This window comes from Engystomops pustulosus, chromosome 4, assembly GCF_040894005.1.
Source record: "Engystomops pustulosus chromosome 4, aEngPut4.maternal, whole genome shotgun sequence".
Lineage (NCBI taxonomy): Eukaryota > Metazoa > Chordata > Amphibia > Anura > Leptodactylidae > Engystomops > Engystomops pustulosus.
Genome location: NC_092414.1, coordinates 216464529 through 216481772, shown reverse-complemented (window position 1 = coordinate 216481772; position 17244 = coordinate 216464529).

Genomic DNA, 17244 nt, shown 5'->3' with positions numbered 1-17244 from the left:
ATATCCATTTTACATTTTTCTCTCTTTCTCTCTCTCTCTTTTTTTTTTTTTTTGCATTTTACATTTTTGTCTCTCTATTTTTTTGTTTTTTTATGATCACACACAATCGATCCCCAAATTATCTTCAATTTTTTTTTTTTATTTTGTATTTCTATTAACATTTTTTCTTTCAAGATTTTTTCCTGGTTCTAAATATATTTTATATAAAACTTCGTATAAGATACGGTATATGTTCATTTTTTACTTGTCACCCCAATTTTTTTTCAAGATTTATTTTTTAAAATGTTTCCTTTTGTTGTTTTTTTTAATTTTTTTTTTAACGATGGCCACAATTCTAAAATTCAAAAACATTTAACATTTGACTCATGACACAAGTCAAGAAAAAGAAAAATTTTCACGTCTTTCAGGATGGACGAACAGATCTGAATTGTTAAATATATTTTATATAATATTTATATAAAATATGATAATACTCCACACTTCCTTAAAGGAGGTAAAAAATTAAAAAAAAATTAAGACAATACTTTCTTAATTTTAAAATTTTTTTTTTTTTTACCACATTCGCCTTTGGACAGATCCCTCATGAGCTCTGCTTTAGTTCTCAGGCAATAAGCTATCTTTTTTTTTTTTGTCTTTTTAAAAAAATATTTTCACTTAGAGAAAATAAACCTCCATGATAGAAAATAGGGTTTATTCTTGTCATATATTTTTCTATGATTTTTCCGAACTTAAATGAGCCTAGAATTCTACTTATTCATCAATAAATATCATTTACGACACCTAAAAAAAACCCCCTTCATTATAATTTTACCCATATGCAATATTTTTTAAGTATTATATATTATTATGTAAATGTAATAAACTGATCTGTGCCAAGTCATACATCGAAAAAAGAAAAAAAATTCTAGAAAAACCGAGTAATCCACTCACCGTTGATGAGAGCGGCCATTTTGTTACCTGAAAAAGGGTAAAAACCTCGTAACTGGGGAAATAATTGGCAAAAAATGTCAGAATTTAAGAAATATTTCTGTAAAAAATGATTTAAAGGGCATCTACCGCCAGGATGAAGGACTGTATGCAAATGAGTCTGAGGGGCTCCATAGGTGTTAATGGAACCTGGAGCCCCTCAGGCTCATTTGCATACAGTCTGTCATCCTGGTGGTAGATTAAGAATTATTATGAAATTTATTAGGACTCAAACTAAATTTGTTTGAAATAATTGCAATTCCCTAAATACAGCAAGTAACTCTGATTATTTTTACGCAGCCTCCACACCAAGTGGGCGTGGAGGGATGTAAAGGGGGTGTGCCCGGTGGTGGAGTGGGACGGCACGATCATGCTCCATGCCTGTGTACTCGCTAGAGCCTTTCACCACTATACGCCATGGATCCGTCCATAGATGTAGCTATGGTAACAAAATGGCCGCCTCACATGTATCACATTGACCTCTATAGCACAATTAGTAAGGCCCAGTCCAGTCCTGGTGTCTTATGTCATCTCCTGATTGATGAATCTCAGGCTTTGACGTCGTTATACCGGGCCATTGTCTGGATATAATGATCCTTTTTGCCTTATCCCTGTTATAAGCCTCATATTTCAAAATGGCCGACCCATTACCGTTTTCGTGAAAACGCATTAGAAGCTCAGGGTAATCCACCTAGCTCGGCGGAGATTCCACCAGTGTCCGATAGATGTCAACCTTGTTTCCATAATTTTCAAAATGGCTGCCCTCACTTTTTTTTTTTTCCTTGAATTCTAATCTAATGAAGTTGTCGGGAGGTTTGTGATGTGTTCATTACGTGACATTCGCCGGATTTCCATGATTCCTGATTAAATATCGTAAACATATGAATTTCCGTGTTCTTGTTGCCTTGATGCCTGTATTAACCCCTTTCCGCCTCCCCCCCCCACCATCACCTTCGACAAACAAAGAACAAAAAAAAAATATTCTGTAAATAATTTTACACATTTTTATTTGTAGATTTTTTTTTTTAAACAAAAAAAATAAAATAAAAAATAGTTCTTTTTTTATGATTTTATTTTAGGATGGCAATGTATTTTTTTTTTTTTTAAAAGAGTTGTCCTTAGAGATAATTTATGAACTAATTAGAATATTGGTAGCGCCTTGGAATTGTAATTAGCACATTGCTCCCTTTTTTCAAGAGGGAAACTATTTTTTTTTTTTTTTTTTTGTTGGCTTCTTTGTGAAAATTTAATTAAAAGTTTTATAAAAAGAACTTGTGTCGCCTGTCATTGATAATAATAAAATTGTGAAATATAATAAAATATTTGAAAGAAATTGATGGTGAATTCTTATTTTATTCTCTTTTATATTTGACGGATATTTGAAAAATGACGTGAATCGGTGTCAAACTGAAAGTGGGCGTGGTTCAAAGGGAAGGGGCGGTTTCAATTTATTATTTATAAAGATAGAGAATGGTACAAATTTGAGTGAAAATAACAGTCTGCACATTTTAGGTACAATATACAGGCGGTCCCCTACTTAAGGACACCCGACTTACAGTTGACCCCTAGTTACAAACGGAACTTTTTTAACACTGTGACCTCTGGTGACCTCTCTGGATGCTATTACTTTAGTCCCAGACTGCAATGATCAGCTGTAAGGTGTCTGTAATGAAGCTTCATTGATAATCCTTGTTCCCGTTATATCAAAAATTTCACTGGGGCAATTGTCAGTAGTTGCGTGTATGAGAATCTGGATGTTAAAGTGTGTATATGTGAGTGACTATGTGTGTATGTGTATACTTTATATCTGTGAGTGTGTATGGGGGGAGTATGTATCTGTGAATGTATGAGAGTTTTTTGTATTTGGTTGGGGTGTGTGTATGAAATATTGGGTAGGAGTGTGTATATGCGAGGCTATGTGTGTATGTGTATACTGTATATCTGTGAGTTTACACGGGGCGGGGGGGGTGTTTCGTATGTATATGTGTATGTATGAGAGTGTGTATTTGGTTGGGGTGTGTGTATGAAATATTGGTTATGACTGTGCATAGATGTGTGTGTATGTGTTTGAGTAGGTGAGGTTAAGTGTGTGTATGTGGTGTGAGTGTGTGTGTAAATATATATATATAACAGTGTGTATGGGGTGTGAGTGTGGCTATATGTGTGTATATGTGGGGTGAGAGTATTTATATGTGTGTATGAGAATGTACATTTGGTTTTGGGGCAAGTATGTGTGTATGAAAGTGTGTTTTGGGTGTGAATGTGTATGTATGTATATGGGTTGTGAGTTTGTATAGATGTTTTTAAATGACTGTGTATATGAAAGTGTGACTGGAGTGTGAATAAATGTATGTGTGTTTGTACAAGGGTGTGTATGGAAAAGTGAGTGTGTATTTGTTGGAGGGTGTATGTGTGTATATATGTGTTTGTAAAAAAAAAAAAAAAGTGGAACATTTTTGTAGCCCATGGGCGATGTTGTGCTTTGTGCATATGTCAACCTCCACTTGGCATCAGTAGTAATGGATAGGTACAATCTACCCAGAGGTCATATGGGTTCCAAAGTTAATAATGCTGAGAGGTCTTCAGGATATCCAGGTTGGCCTGTATGGACCCCGGTGAACATCCCTATTCCTCACTACAACCCTGGCCCCCTCATCAAATCCAAAGACAGTTAAAGGGATATTCCAGGAATTCATATACAAATGGGCCCATAAAATATAAGCTAATATGTAATTAGTTGTTATTAAAATTTTGCTCCCCTTAGCAGAAAAATGCTGGTGACATACAGGTATAATGAAGAAATAAAATGCTACCGTCCCTTTAATCAGTCCGTTAATTTCCTCCACGCAGAGAAGAAACAGGAGCAAGAAAACCTGTTACATCACCACTGGGAGAAGAGCATAAGAGGTGGGAGGAGTTACTGAGAACTGAGAATCTTGGGACTGGTAGTTTCCAGTGGCGGCCATCTTGGTCATAACTCCACCTACTTTAGAGAGGCCATAAAATTTTGTGAATCATAAAATCAAACTATTTAAACTCCATTTTGTGACTAATGACATTGAGTTTTGTTACATTCATTTATTTATAGCATCGTGGGTTTTTGTATCAGACGTTCATATTCCCAGAATACCCCAATAACATACTGTGGGGTGGGAGCCAAAACTATGGCGGTCAAGTGTAGGCAAGGGTTGCCAACGATCCCCGACCCTTGCTGGTCTTCTGGCTTAAAACACTGAAAGGTTAATAGAGAACCTCTTTCCTATTGGAGAGATCTGTGACAGACGGCATCCTGGGATACTTTTTATGCACTACAGTAAAAGAGATCACAACCTCGAGACAAAAATAGAGGGTTAGTTGTGATGTCCGGGATGACCACCGAGTGTTACACAAGACAAGTCCATGGCTATTCGAGGTCTACGTTTGGTTAAATGAACACTCCAAACAAAGCTGATCTGTGGAGGCGGAGCATGACAATATAATGAGGTAAACCACACCCACTGACCCGATTTGGCCAGGAAAACACGGTCCAAGGGTCAGCAATAATCGTAACTCATCTGACCCTTTTGTCTAAACCAAACTCATTTTAGAAGGAGTCGCTACCCCGTTTTCTTTTGAGATTTTCACCCCCCTTTTTGTAACATGACAATAAAACATACAGGCCACGCCCCCTTTTCATGGTGGGACTGGTACATAAGACGCGTCTGGACCTACAATTATAAAATATACAGTTTTGACTTACATACAAATTCAACTTAAGAACCAACCTATGGAACCTATCTTGTACGTAATCCGGGGACTGTCTGTATATGAGATCGGAGGGAACCAGTTACCAGAATTTACCCAATTAAACCACTAGCGCTGCCTGTCCCGGACCACGATTCTGCCTCATGACTTAGTACCATGCCTTGGCCACCACCGAGGGAAAAGTCGCGCCAGTGGAGCGACCTGGTGGTACCCCACCACAGCAAGTCCATCTCGCCTTGCAGCGGGCTCTGGTGGAAACCAGGTGCCACTTAGACACCACTCCCAGGTGTCGGCTTATGTCATCGCTCCCGGTGGTACAGAGGGTCCACTGCCTCAGATCCTGACAATATGGTAGGATCAATCAGGCAACCTACGGTTAAACTACCCTAGGGAGTCTAAAAATTGTAAAAAAAAAAAAAACCTTAAAAATTCAAATCACCCCCTTTCCCTAAAACTGATATAAATCGCTGCATCTCAAGATGTCCGATCTATTCCAATACAATAACGGTTATTCCCGGAAATAACGGAAAAAAGCACCCAAAGTCAAAAATGCCACTTTTTTTGGCAGTTTGCAAAATTTTAAAAGTTCAATAAAAAGGGATCCAAAGTCCTCATAAAGGATAGCATTGAAAATGTCATCAAAAGTCACAAAATATGACACCACCCACAGCTCCGTACACTGAAGTATGATAAAGTTTTTAGCGCCAGAAGATGGCAAAATATTTATTTTTTTTTGTACAGGAGGTTTTAATTTTTGTAAATGCATGAAAACATTATAAAAACACAATTACAAAACCTATATAAATTTTAAATCCCCGTGATCGTACCGATCCAAAGAATAAAGTACACATGTAATATCGGGCGCACAGTGAAAGACGTAAAAACCAAGCCCAAAAAAAACAAAATGGCACAAATGCATTTTTCACCGATTTCACTGCATTCGGATTTTTTCCCCGCATCCCAGTACCTGGCATGGAATATTAAGTACTGTCAATATGATTTGCAATTTGTTATGCATAAAACCAGCCATCACAGAGCTCTTTACTTTGAAAAATAAAAAAGTTAAAGATTTTTGAAGGTGGGGAGTGAAAAAAGGAAATGCAAAAACAAAAAAGGGCCTGGTTGTTAAGGGGTTAAACGCCAGTCTTAATGAATTACCCCCATGATGTTATATTACACATAAGAATCTCTTCTTTCAGATGTGTCACCCTCTGATAGAACTGAAGATAGGGCTGTCTAAATTGGCCCTCCCCCTGCAGCCTCTAAACTTGACTCATCTTAGGTTAAATCTGACTCTTCTCTTTTCACATGAGTTTGGAGGAGATTATTTTTATAGGTACATGGATGAGATTGCACATAAATGAAGGAATTCTAGAAAGGACATTACACACCCGGCTAGAGGAGGCTGCTAGAATAAGGCTGCATTCACACAACCGTTGGGGGACGCGCGGCCGTATATACATACCCCATAGGCCGGCAATGAGTGCACGGAACGGTACGGTGCACCGTACTACTCCGTACCTAGGGGAAAGATAAGACTAGTCCTATCTTTCCCGGTAATTTGGTGCGGTGGATCTCTATGGAGAGGGGATGGGCCATCGCCCGGAACGTATACCCTTTAGTGTGAATGTAGCCTGAGGCTGCATTCTGATGCCCGTGTGCTCGCCCGGACTGGATCCTGGTTGAGCACAGGATCGGGAGCAGGAGGTGGGAGGGGTGAGTGCTCTTCACCCCTCCACCCTCCATTGGCAGACAAGTGGTGCGGTTAGCTCAGTCACGTTGCGGTGACCTGGAGCCATAAAGGTCTATAGGAGCCGTGATCTGGTCACAAATCATGCGACCAGATCAAGGCCCCCAGTACAGCCATGTGAATGAGCCCTAATGGAGTAAAATCTGATGACAGGTTCCTTTTATACTGTGGTCGGCTTCTTCTGATTCTCGTTCTCTATTACATACTAGGCAACAGTCTGAAATTTTACAGAAAAGTTCTTGGTGCTCAGTTTTGTGGGTGCTCTGCATTATTAGGGGGCAGAATGAAGGATTTCTTCTAGGTATATTGGGGCTCATTTACTAAGGGTCAGCGGACCAGATTTTCGTCAGGTTTCCTGCCCATTTCGGAGTTGGGCCGCATTTAACAGGGGTTTTTGGTGCACCGGCACCGGATGTCATGCAACACAAATCAGGGGGGGGGGGGGGCATCAGACGATCCGACGGATCCGGACAACGCGTGGAATTTAACATGTCAAATTGGGGTTCATATACTAAGGGCCCGATTCGCGTTTTCCCGACGTGTTACCCAAATATTTCCAATTTGCGCCGATTTTCCCTGTATTGCCCCGGGATTTTGGCGCACGCGATCGGATTGTAGCGTATCGGCGCTGGCATGCACGCGACGGAAATCGGGGGGCGTGGCCGAAAGAATACCCGACGGATTCGGAAAAACCACTGCATTTAAAAAAAAAAAAATCTGTTGCGGAGCTTGCACTTACCTTTACTCAGCCCGGCTCGGTGAACTCCAGTGCGTTCCGATGCTTTTCAGCGCAGCAGCTCCACCTGGTGGACAGCGGAGGAACTACCTTAATAAATCCAGGCCGGACCCGAATCCAGTGCAGAGAACGCGCCGCTGGATCGCGAATGGACCGGGTAAGTAAATCTGCCCCATTGTGTCGCAAGACATGCACTCACAAACACCGGGAAGAAGAAGGTGAACTCCACCGGACCTGAGCAGGGAAGCGACACATCCACGATATCAGGCGCACGATGTGGGTGAATCGCGCCAGACTTCATCTTCGTCGGACCGTCCGGATCGGGGATCACGACAGGAGCGGGTAAGTAAATGTGCCCCATTGTATGTATCAGAAATGGAACCTGTAGAGATCCTCCTTGTACTGAACGTAGTTACTATAAAATTTCCAAAAAATAAAAATCCACCTTGGAGGAGTTTGATGTTTATAGTACTCGGATCTTTTTTATTACCATTATTACTATTATTAGTGTGGAATACTCCTGAGTACTCTACACAGATTTGGAATCAGAAGGAAAATTCAATTTTCTAAAACCCTCCGCGCTCCCCCTCGTGGAAGTGATCGCCCTCGGTGCTGATAAAGCAGGAGATGGCGACTAATCCTCCCCGGGGCCCGTGTCCTGAATAAGCGCTTATTTCCTCGCCTTCGTTAATGATCTGACAATATTTGTGCGGTTTGTTTTGTATTATTTCCATATAATTAAAGGCACGGTTAGGATATTTAGCACTTCGCCTGTGCGGTGCACCTGTGACGCCTCGCGCCTCCCTCCGCACCTGCAAATCCTTTAGTAATGTGTATACGACACTTGACTATCGTTTTTTTTTTTACGTCTATATTTATATTTGATCCTTTTTTAAATCATGTTTCGGAAATTTGGGATATTTTTTCCGAGGGGGGGGGCACACCGGCTGTCCGAGTTTCTGGTGGCCGTTCGCCGGCGGCGAATGACACAATGTTGTGTGCGCGCACTAATAACACAATGCCACAGTGATTAATGGCTGCTGTGTTATCTGAGGGGGGACCATAGCAACCAGTTACCATGGAAACTCAACAATAGGCTCAGAGCAGCCACGTAGGCCCGAGCCGTGTGTGTCCCCTGTGTTTGGGAAACTGTTATTTTCTGGGAGGGTAGAAGGGGGGGGGGGAGCACTAAGGGGTCAAGTGCAGCTACTAAACACACACGCTGGGGGCCCCCGCGCTGACCCCCGGTGTTGGGAACGACAGCTGGGGGACATGGCGGGGGAGTGCAGCCCGATAATAAAAATCTACACAGAGTCAAGAGAACAACTTGTAGGAAATAATGAGAAAAAAAAGGACCGAGGGGAACAGATATCATAGCAACGTGAGATGAAAGGCGGAATAAATGAATGTGCGCAAATTACGGAGAGAGGGGAACGCGACGCAGTGTTGGATTTGGGGCGCAACAAGAGGATGAGGGAGTAGGAACCGGAATATGAAGGGAATATTACCTCACATTTATTACATTTCTTAAAATGTTATCTTTTGATTTTTATGATCTTTTGAATTTGCGTTCATGTGATGGCGGTTTCCTACATTCTCTGGGTGTTTTCCTTCTCTTCTGGCGGTAGATGCGGTGGATGTGTAGTGAGCGCTGGATGATGATGGGGTTATTTTTAGGCGTATGAATTAAGTCCATTTGTTGGTGCTTATAATGCACTCGTGCCTCCCGCTGTTCTAGAAAAGCCGCTACGGGCAGCGCGCGGCCGAAACCGGAGCCAGCGGGAGACGATTACATGTTTGTTAATAGAATCCGCTCAGCTCTAAAACATAAAACATACTACATATTTACATGAAACTATCTCTCCATCCATCCATCGGCCTCTCTCATATCTATCTATCCATCCATCCATCCGCCTCTCTCATATCTATCCATCCATCCGCCTCTCTCATATCTATCCATCCGCCTCTCTCATATCCATCCATCCGCCTCTCTCATATCTATCTATCCATCCATCCGCCTCTCTCATATCCATCCATCCGCCTCTCTCATATCTATCTATCCATCCATCCATCTGCCTCTCTCATATCTATCTATCCATCCATCCGCCTCTCTCATATCTATCCATCCATCCGCCTCTCTCATATCCATCCATCCGCCTCTCTCATATGTATCCATCCATCCGCCTCTCTAATATCTATCCATCCATCCGCCTCTCTCATATCCATCCATCCGCCTCTCTCAAATGTATCCATCCATCCGCCTCTCTCATATCTATCCATCCATCCGCCTCTCTCATATCCATCCATCCATCCGCCTCTCTCATATCTATCCATATCCCTCTCTCTTATATCTATCCATTCATCCGCCTCTCTCATATCTATCCATCCATCCATCCGCCTCTCTCATTTCTATCCATCCATCCGCCTCTCTCATATCTATCCATCCATCCGCCTCTCTCATATCTATCCATTCATCCGCCTCTCTCATATCTATCCATCCATCCGCCTCTCTCATATCTATCCATCCATCCGCCTCTCTCATATCTATCCATCCATCCGCCTCTCTCATATCTATCCATCCATCCATCCACCTCTCTCATATCTATCCATCCATCCGCCTCTCTCATATCTATCCATCCATCCGCCTCTCTCATATCTATCCATCCATCCGCCTCTCTCATATCTATCCATCCATCCGCCTCTCTCATATCTATCCATCCATCCGCCTCTCTCATTTCTATCCATCCATCCGCCTCTCTCATATCTATCCATTCATCCGCCTCTCTCATATCTATCCATCCATCCATCCGCCTCTCTCATTTCTATCCATCCATCCGCCTCTCTCATATCTATCCATCCATCCGCCTCTCTCATATCTATCCATTCATCCGCCTCTCTCATATCTATCCATCCATCCGCCTCTCTCATATCTATCCATCCATCCGCCTCTCTCATATCTATCCATCCATCCGCCTCTCTCATATCTATCCATCCATCCATCCACCTCTCTCATATCTATCCATCCATCCGCCTCTCTCATATCTATCCATCCATCCGCCTCTCTCATATCTATCCATCCATCCGCCTCTCTCATATCTATCCATCCATCCGCCTCTCTCATATCTATCCATCCATCCGCCTCTCTCATTTCTATCCATCCATCCGCCTCTCTCATATCTATCCATCCATCCGCCTCTCTCATATCTATCCATCCATCCGCCTCTCTCATATCTATCCATCCATCCATCCACCTCTCTCATATCTATCCATCCATCCGCCTCTCTCATATCTATCCATCCATCCGCCTCACTCATATCTATCCATTCATCCGCCTCTCTCATATCTATCCATCCATCCGCCTCTCTCATATCTATCCATTCATCCGCCTCTCTTATATCTATCTATCCATCCATCCATCCACCTCTCTCATATCTATCCATCCATCCGCCTCTCTCATATCTATCCATCCATCCACCTCTCTCATATCTATCCATCCATCCGCCTCTCTCATATCTATCCATCCATCCGCCTCTCTCATATGTATCCATCCATCCGCCTCTCTCATATCTATCCATCCATCCGCCTCACTCATATCTATCCATTCATCCGCCTCTCTCATATCTATCTATCCATCCATCCATCCATCCACCTCTCTCATATCTATCCATCCATCCGCCTCTCTCATATCTATCCATCCATCCACCTCTCTCATATCTATCCATCCATCCGCCTCTCTCATATCTATCCATCCATCCGCCTCTCTCATATCTATCCATCCATCCGCCTCTCTCATATCTATCCATCCATCCATCCGCCTCTCTCATATCTATCCATCCATCCATCCGCCTCTCTCATTTCTATCCATCCGCCTCTCTCATATCCATCCATCCATCCGCCTCTCTCATATCTATCCATCCATCCGCCTCTCTCATATCTATCCATCCATCCGCCTCTCTCATATCTATCCATCCATCCATCCACCTCTCTCATATCTATCCATCCATCCGCCTCTCTCATATCTATCCATCCATCCGCCTCTCTCATATCCATCCGCCTCTCTCATATCTATCCATCCATCCATCTCTCTCATATCTATCCATCCGCCTCTCTCATATCTATCCATCCATCCGCCTCTCTCATATCTATCCATCCATCCGCCTCTCTCATATCTATCCATCCATCCGCCTCTCTCATATCCATCCGCCTCTCTCATATCTATCCATCCATCCATCTCTCTCATATCTATCCATCTGCCTCTCTAATATCTATCCATCCATCCACCTCTCTCATATCTATCCATCCATCCGCCTCTCTCATATCTATCCATCCATCCATCTCTCTCATATCTATCCATCTGCCTCTCTAATATCTATCCATCCATCCACCTCTCTCATATCTATCCATCCATCCGCCTCTCTCATATCTATCCATCCATCCATCTCTCTCATATCTATCCATCCATCCGCCTCTCTCATATCTATCCATCCATCCGCCTCTCTCATATCTATCCATCCATCCATCTCTCTCATATCTATCCATCCATCCGCCTCTCTCATATCTATCCATCCATCCGCCTCTCTCATATCTATTCATCCATCCATCCGCCTCTCTCATATCCATCCATCCGCCTCTCTCATATCCATCCGCCTCTCTCATATCTATCTATCCATCCATCCGCCTCTCTCATATCTATCCATCCTTCCGCCTCTCATATCTATCCATCCATCCGCCTCTCTCATATCTATCCATCCATCCGCCTCTCTCATATCTATCCATCCATCCGCCTCTCTCATATCTATCCATCCATCCGCCTCTCTCATATCTATCCATCCATCCGCCTCTCTCATATCTATCCATCCATCCGCCTCTCTCATATCTATCCATCCATCCGCCTCTCTCATATCTATCCATCCATCCGCCTCACTCATATCTATCCATTCATCCGCCTCTCTCATATCTATCCATCCATCCACCTCTCTCATATCTATCCATCCATCCATCCACCTCTCTCATATCTATCCATCCATCCATCTGCCTCTCTCATATCCATCCATCCATCCACCTCTCTCATATCTATCCATCCATCCATCTCTCTCATATCTATCCATCCATCCGCCTCTCTCATATCCATCCATACATCCGCCTCTCTCATATCTATCCATCCATCCATCCGCCTCTCTCATATCTATCCATCCATCCACCTCTCTCATATCTATCCATCCATCCGCCTCTCTCATATCTATCCATCAGCCTCTCTCCTATCTATCCATCCATCCATCCATCTCTCTCATATCTATCCATCCATCCGCCTCTCTCATATCCATCCATACATCCGCCTCTCTCATATCTATCCATCCATACATCCGCCTCTCTCATATCTATCCATCCATCCATCTGCCTCTCTCATATCTATCCATCCATCCATCCGCCTCTCTCATATATATCCATCCGCCTCTCTCATATCCATCCATCCATCCATCTCTCTCATATCTATCCATCCATCCATCTCTCTCATATCTATCCATACATCCATCCGCCTCTCTCATATCCATCCATCCATCTCTCTCATATCTATCCATCCATCCATCCACCTCTCTCATATCCATCCATCCACCTCTCTCATATCCATCCGCCTCTCTCATATCTATCCATCCATCCATCCGCCTCTCTCATATATATCCATCCGCCTCTCTCATATCCATCCATCCATCCATCTCTCTCATATCTATCCATCCATCCATCTCTCTCATATCTATCCATACATCCATCCGCCTCTCTCATATCCATCCATCCATCTCTCTCATATCTATCCATCCATCCATCCACCTCTCTCATATCCATCCATCCACCTCTCTCATATCCATCCGCCTCTCTCATATCTATCCATCCATCCATCCATCCGCCTCTCTCATATATATCCATCCGCCTCTCTCATATCCATCCATCCATCCGCCTCTCTCATATCTATCCATCCATCCATCTCTCTCATATCTATCCATACATCCATCCGCCTCTCTCATATCCATCCATCCATCTCTCTCATATCTATCCATCCATCCATCCACCTCTCTCATATCCATCCATCCGCCTCTCTCATATCTATCCATCTATCCATCCGCCTCTCTCATATCTATCCATCCATCCATCTCTCTCATATCTATCCATCCATCCGCCTCTCTCATATCCATCCGTCCATCTCTCTCATATCCATCCATCCGCCTCTCTCATATCCATCCGCCTCTCTCATATCCATCCGTCCATCTCTCTCATATCCATCCATCCGCCTCTCTCATATCCATCCATCCGCCTCTCTCATATCTATCCATCTATCCATCCGCCTCTCTCATATCTATCCATCCATCCATCTCTCTCATATCTATCCATCCATCCGCCTCTCTCATATCCATCCGTCCATCTCTCTCATATCCATCCATCCGCCTCTCTCATATCCATCCGCCTCTCTCATATCCATCCGCCTCTCTCATATCCATCCTTCTCTCTCATATCTATCTATTCATCTCTGAATTATCTCATGTATCTATCACCTCATCTCGTATCTTTGTTTCTATATGATAAATAGGGGTGTATCAAGACCGGTGCGACCCAATGGGCTCATCTTTCCCAGTAACAAATGTAGAGATCTCATATTTTCTAGGGATTTCAGAAATTTCGGATGAGCCTCCTGCACCCCGCTCGCTGGTGAGTGTCCTCATTCGGATGCGATGCGGGGACGAGGAGAGGATGCTGGGCCGATAATGACAACACTGGATGAAATTAAAATAAATGCAGATTCCATCCTAAAATAAGAAATAAGGAACGCCGTGGCAGCGGAGATCTGCATAACGTCCTGCTGGGTCCTGATTGGCTCCTGCTGGAGCACCGGCAAGAAGCTGCCATACAGGAGGGAGCCGAGAGCGAGGACAGAATAGACAATGACACCGAATCCTGCCCCAGCATCGGGTGTTAAAGGGGCAGGCACCGGGCAGGACGCCAGGGAGAGGAGAGTGCGAAATACTGTGCCCACTGTGCCACCCACAACAGCGAATATCATGTGGTCTACATGTCACCTATATACAGTACTATACACAGTGCCATGCTGCCACCATCAATTGGGGCCCCCATGTAGTGTAATATATCCGGACATCTTTACCATATACAGTGTCAGCTACCGGGCCCCCATATACAGTGTCTTCTACAGGACCCCCATATAGAGTGTCATCTACAGGACCCTCATATGCAGTGTCAGCTACTGGGCCCCCATATACAGTGTCATCTACAAGACCCCCATATACAGTGTCAGCTACTGGGCCCCCATGTACAGTGTCATCTACAGGACCCTCATATGCAGTGTCAGCTACTGGGCCCCCATATACAGTGTCATCTACAGGACCCTCATATGCAGTGTCAGCTACAGGGCCCCCATATACAGTGTCATCTACAGGACCCCCATATACAGTGTCAGCTACCGGGCCCCCATATACAGTGTCTTCTACAGGACCCCCATATAGAGTGTCATCTACAGGACCCTCATATGCAGTGTCAGCTACTGGGCCCCCATATACAGTGTCATCTACAGGACCCCCATATACAGTGTCAGCTACTGGGCCCCCATGTACAGTGTCATCTACAGGACCCCCATATACAGTGTCATCTACAGGACCCCCATATACAGTGTCAGCTACTGGGCCCCCATGTACAGTGTCATCTACAGGACCCTCATATGCAGTGTCAGCTACTGGGCCCCCATATACAGTGTCATCTACAGGGACCTCATATGCAGTGTCAGCTACAGGGCCCCCATATACAGTGTCATCTACAGGACCCCCATATACAGTGTCAGCTACTGGGCCCCCATGTACAGTGTCATCTACAGGACCCTCATATACAGTGTCAGCTACAGGGCCCTCATATACAGTGTCATCTACTGGGCCCCCATATACAGGGTCAGCTACTGGGCCCCCACATACAGTGTTAGCTATTGGGCCCCCATGTACAGTGTCAGCTCCAGGACCATCATATACAGTGTCAGCTTTAGGACCCTCATATACAGTGTCAGCTACAGAGCCCTCATATACAGTGTCAGCTACCGGGCCCCCATATACAGTGTCATCTACCGCATACCTCCCAACATTTGTGAAAAGGAAAGAGGGACAAAATGGCGGCCCGCGTAGCGTGCCGCGGCGATCCCCCTAAGCCACACCCCCAATCACTCCCTGGCCACGCCCCAAATTTTAGCCATATTAAAATAATAAAAATCATCTCAATAAAAAAAAATAAAATTATCCTCATTGGGATTTGAACCCAGAACCTGCAGTGTCCATGTACAATAATAACACAGTGCCCCAACCAACTGAGCTATAACCTCTGTGATTAACAAGGTAGAGAATTTTGGTAACTAAGAACTATGACCATATACTGCCTTGGTATATAGGGAGCGATCTTCTCAGATTATTGTAATTATTGAGACTATTATTATTATTATGGAGATTATTATTATTATGGAGATTATTATTATGGAGATGATTATTATTATTGAGATGATTATTATTATTTTTACCATTATTAATAATCATCTCCATAATAATAAAAATAATAAAATTTATAATAATAATAATAATAATAATAGTCTGAATAATGACAATACTAATCTCTGAGAAGATCCCTCTCTATATATCAGTGCAGTAAGTCTGTGTCACAGTGTAACAGTAGCAGATAACACTTCTTAGTTACCAGAAATCCACAGCTCTGTATCACTGGGCTTATAGCTCAGTTAGTTAAGCTCCTGTCTATGGTGCAGAGGGTCCCAGGTTCGAAACTCAGCCTGGCCAAAACTTTATGTAATTTAATTAAATAAAGAGCTTGTGTCTGGGGAAGCCCTGGAGACCATATATGGACAGATAGAGATCTGAGCTGATGACGTGGTCCCTGCTCTCTCCACTAAGCCCGACACTTCTCTGAAAAGGATTCCCTCCCGATGTCTGCTCTGGGGAACCCTAGGAGATGCAGTGACCATATATGGACAGATGCTGATCTGACCTGATGACGTGGTCCCTGCTCTCAGCTAAGCCCGACACTTCTCTGAAAAGGATTCCCTCCCGATGTCTGCTCTGGGGAACCCTAGGAGATGCAGTGACCATATATGGAGAGATGCTGATCTGACCTGATGACGTGGTCCCTGCTCTCAGCTAAGCCGACACTTCTCTGAAAAGGATTCCCTCCCGATGTCTGTAGAAGCCATTCTGTACTGTGAGTTCAGACTTTCAAAGTATTTACTATGCGGACACAGCGCCGGGACACAGCGGGACCTGGGGGGAAAATCCGTGACAATCTCATAGCTGCCCGTGACGCGGGGCAGAGGTACGAAAAACGGGAAAGTCCCGTCAAAATCGGGACAGTTGGGAGCTATGGCTACCGGGCCCCCATATACAGTGTCAGCTCCAGGACCCTCATATACAGTGTCAGCTACTGGGCCCCCATATACAGTGTCAGCTACTGGACCCCCATATACAGTGTCAGCTACTGGACCCCTATGTACAGTGTCAGCTCCAGGACCGTCATATACAGTGTCAACTACCAAGCCCCCATGTACAGTGTCAGCTACAGGACCCTCATATACAGTGTCAGCTACCGGGCCCCAATGTACAGTATCAGCTACAGGACCCTTATATACAGTGTCAGCTACCGGACTCTCATATACAGTGTTAGCTACAGGACCCTCATATACAGAGTCAGCTACAGGACCCTCATGTATAGTGTCAGCTACCAGGCCCCCATGTACAGAGTCAGCTACAGGACCCTCATATACAGTGTCAGCTACCGGGCCCCCATGTACAGTACAGTGTCAGCTATAGGACCCTCATATACAGTGTCAGCTACAGGACCCTCATATAGAGTGTCAGCTATAGATTCCATAAACAGTTTCAGGGACAACACCCCATATTCAGTGTCAGTCACAGGGTCTGTATCCAGTATAAGACATAAGGGCCCATATACAATTTCAGGCACACTACCCCATATTCATTGTCAGTCCCAGACCACATATTTAATG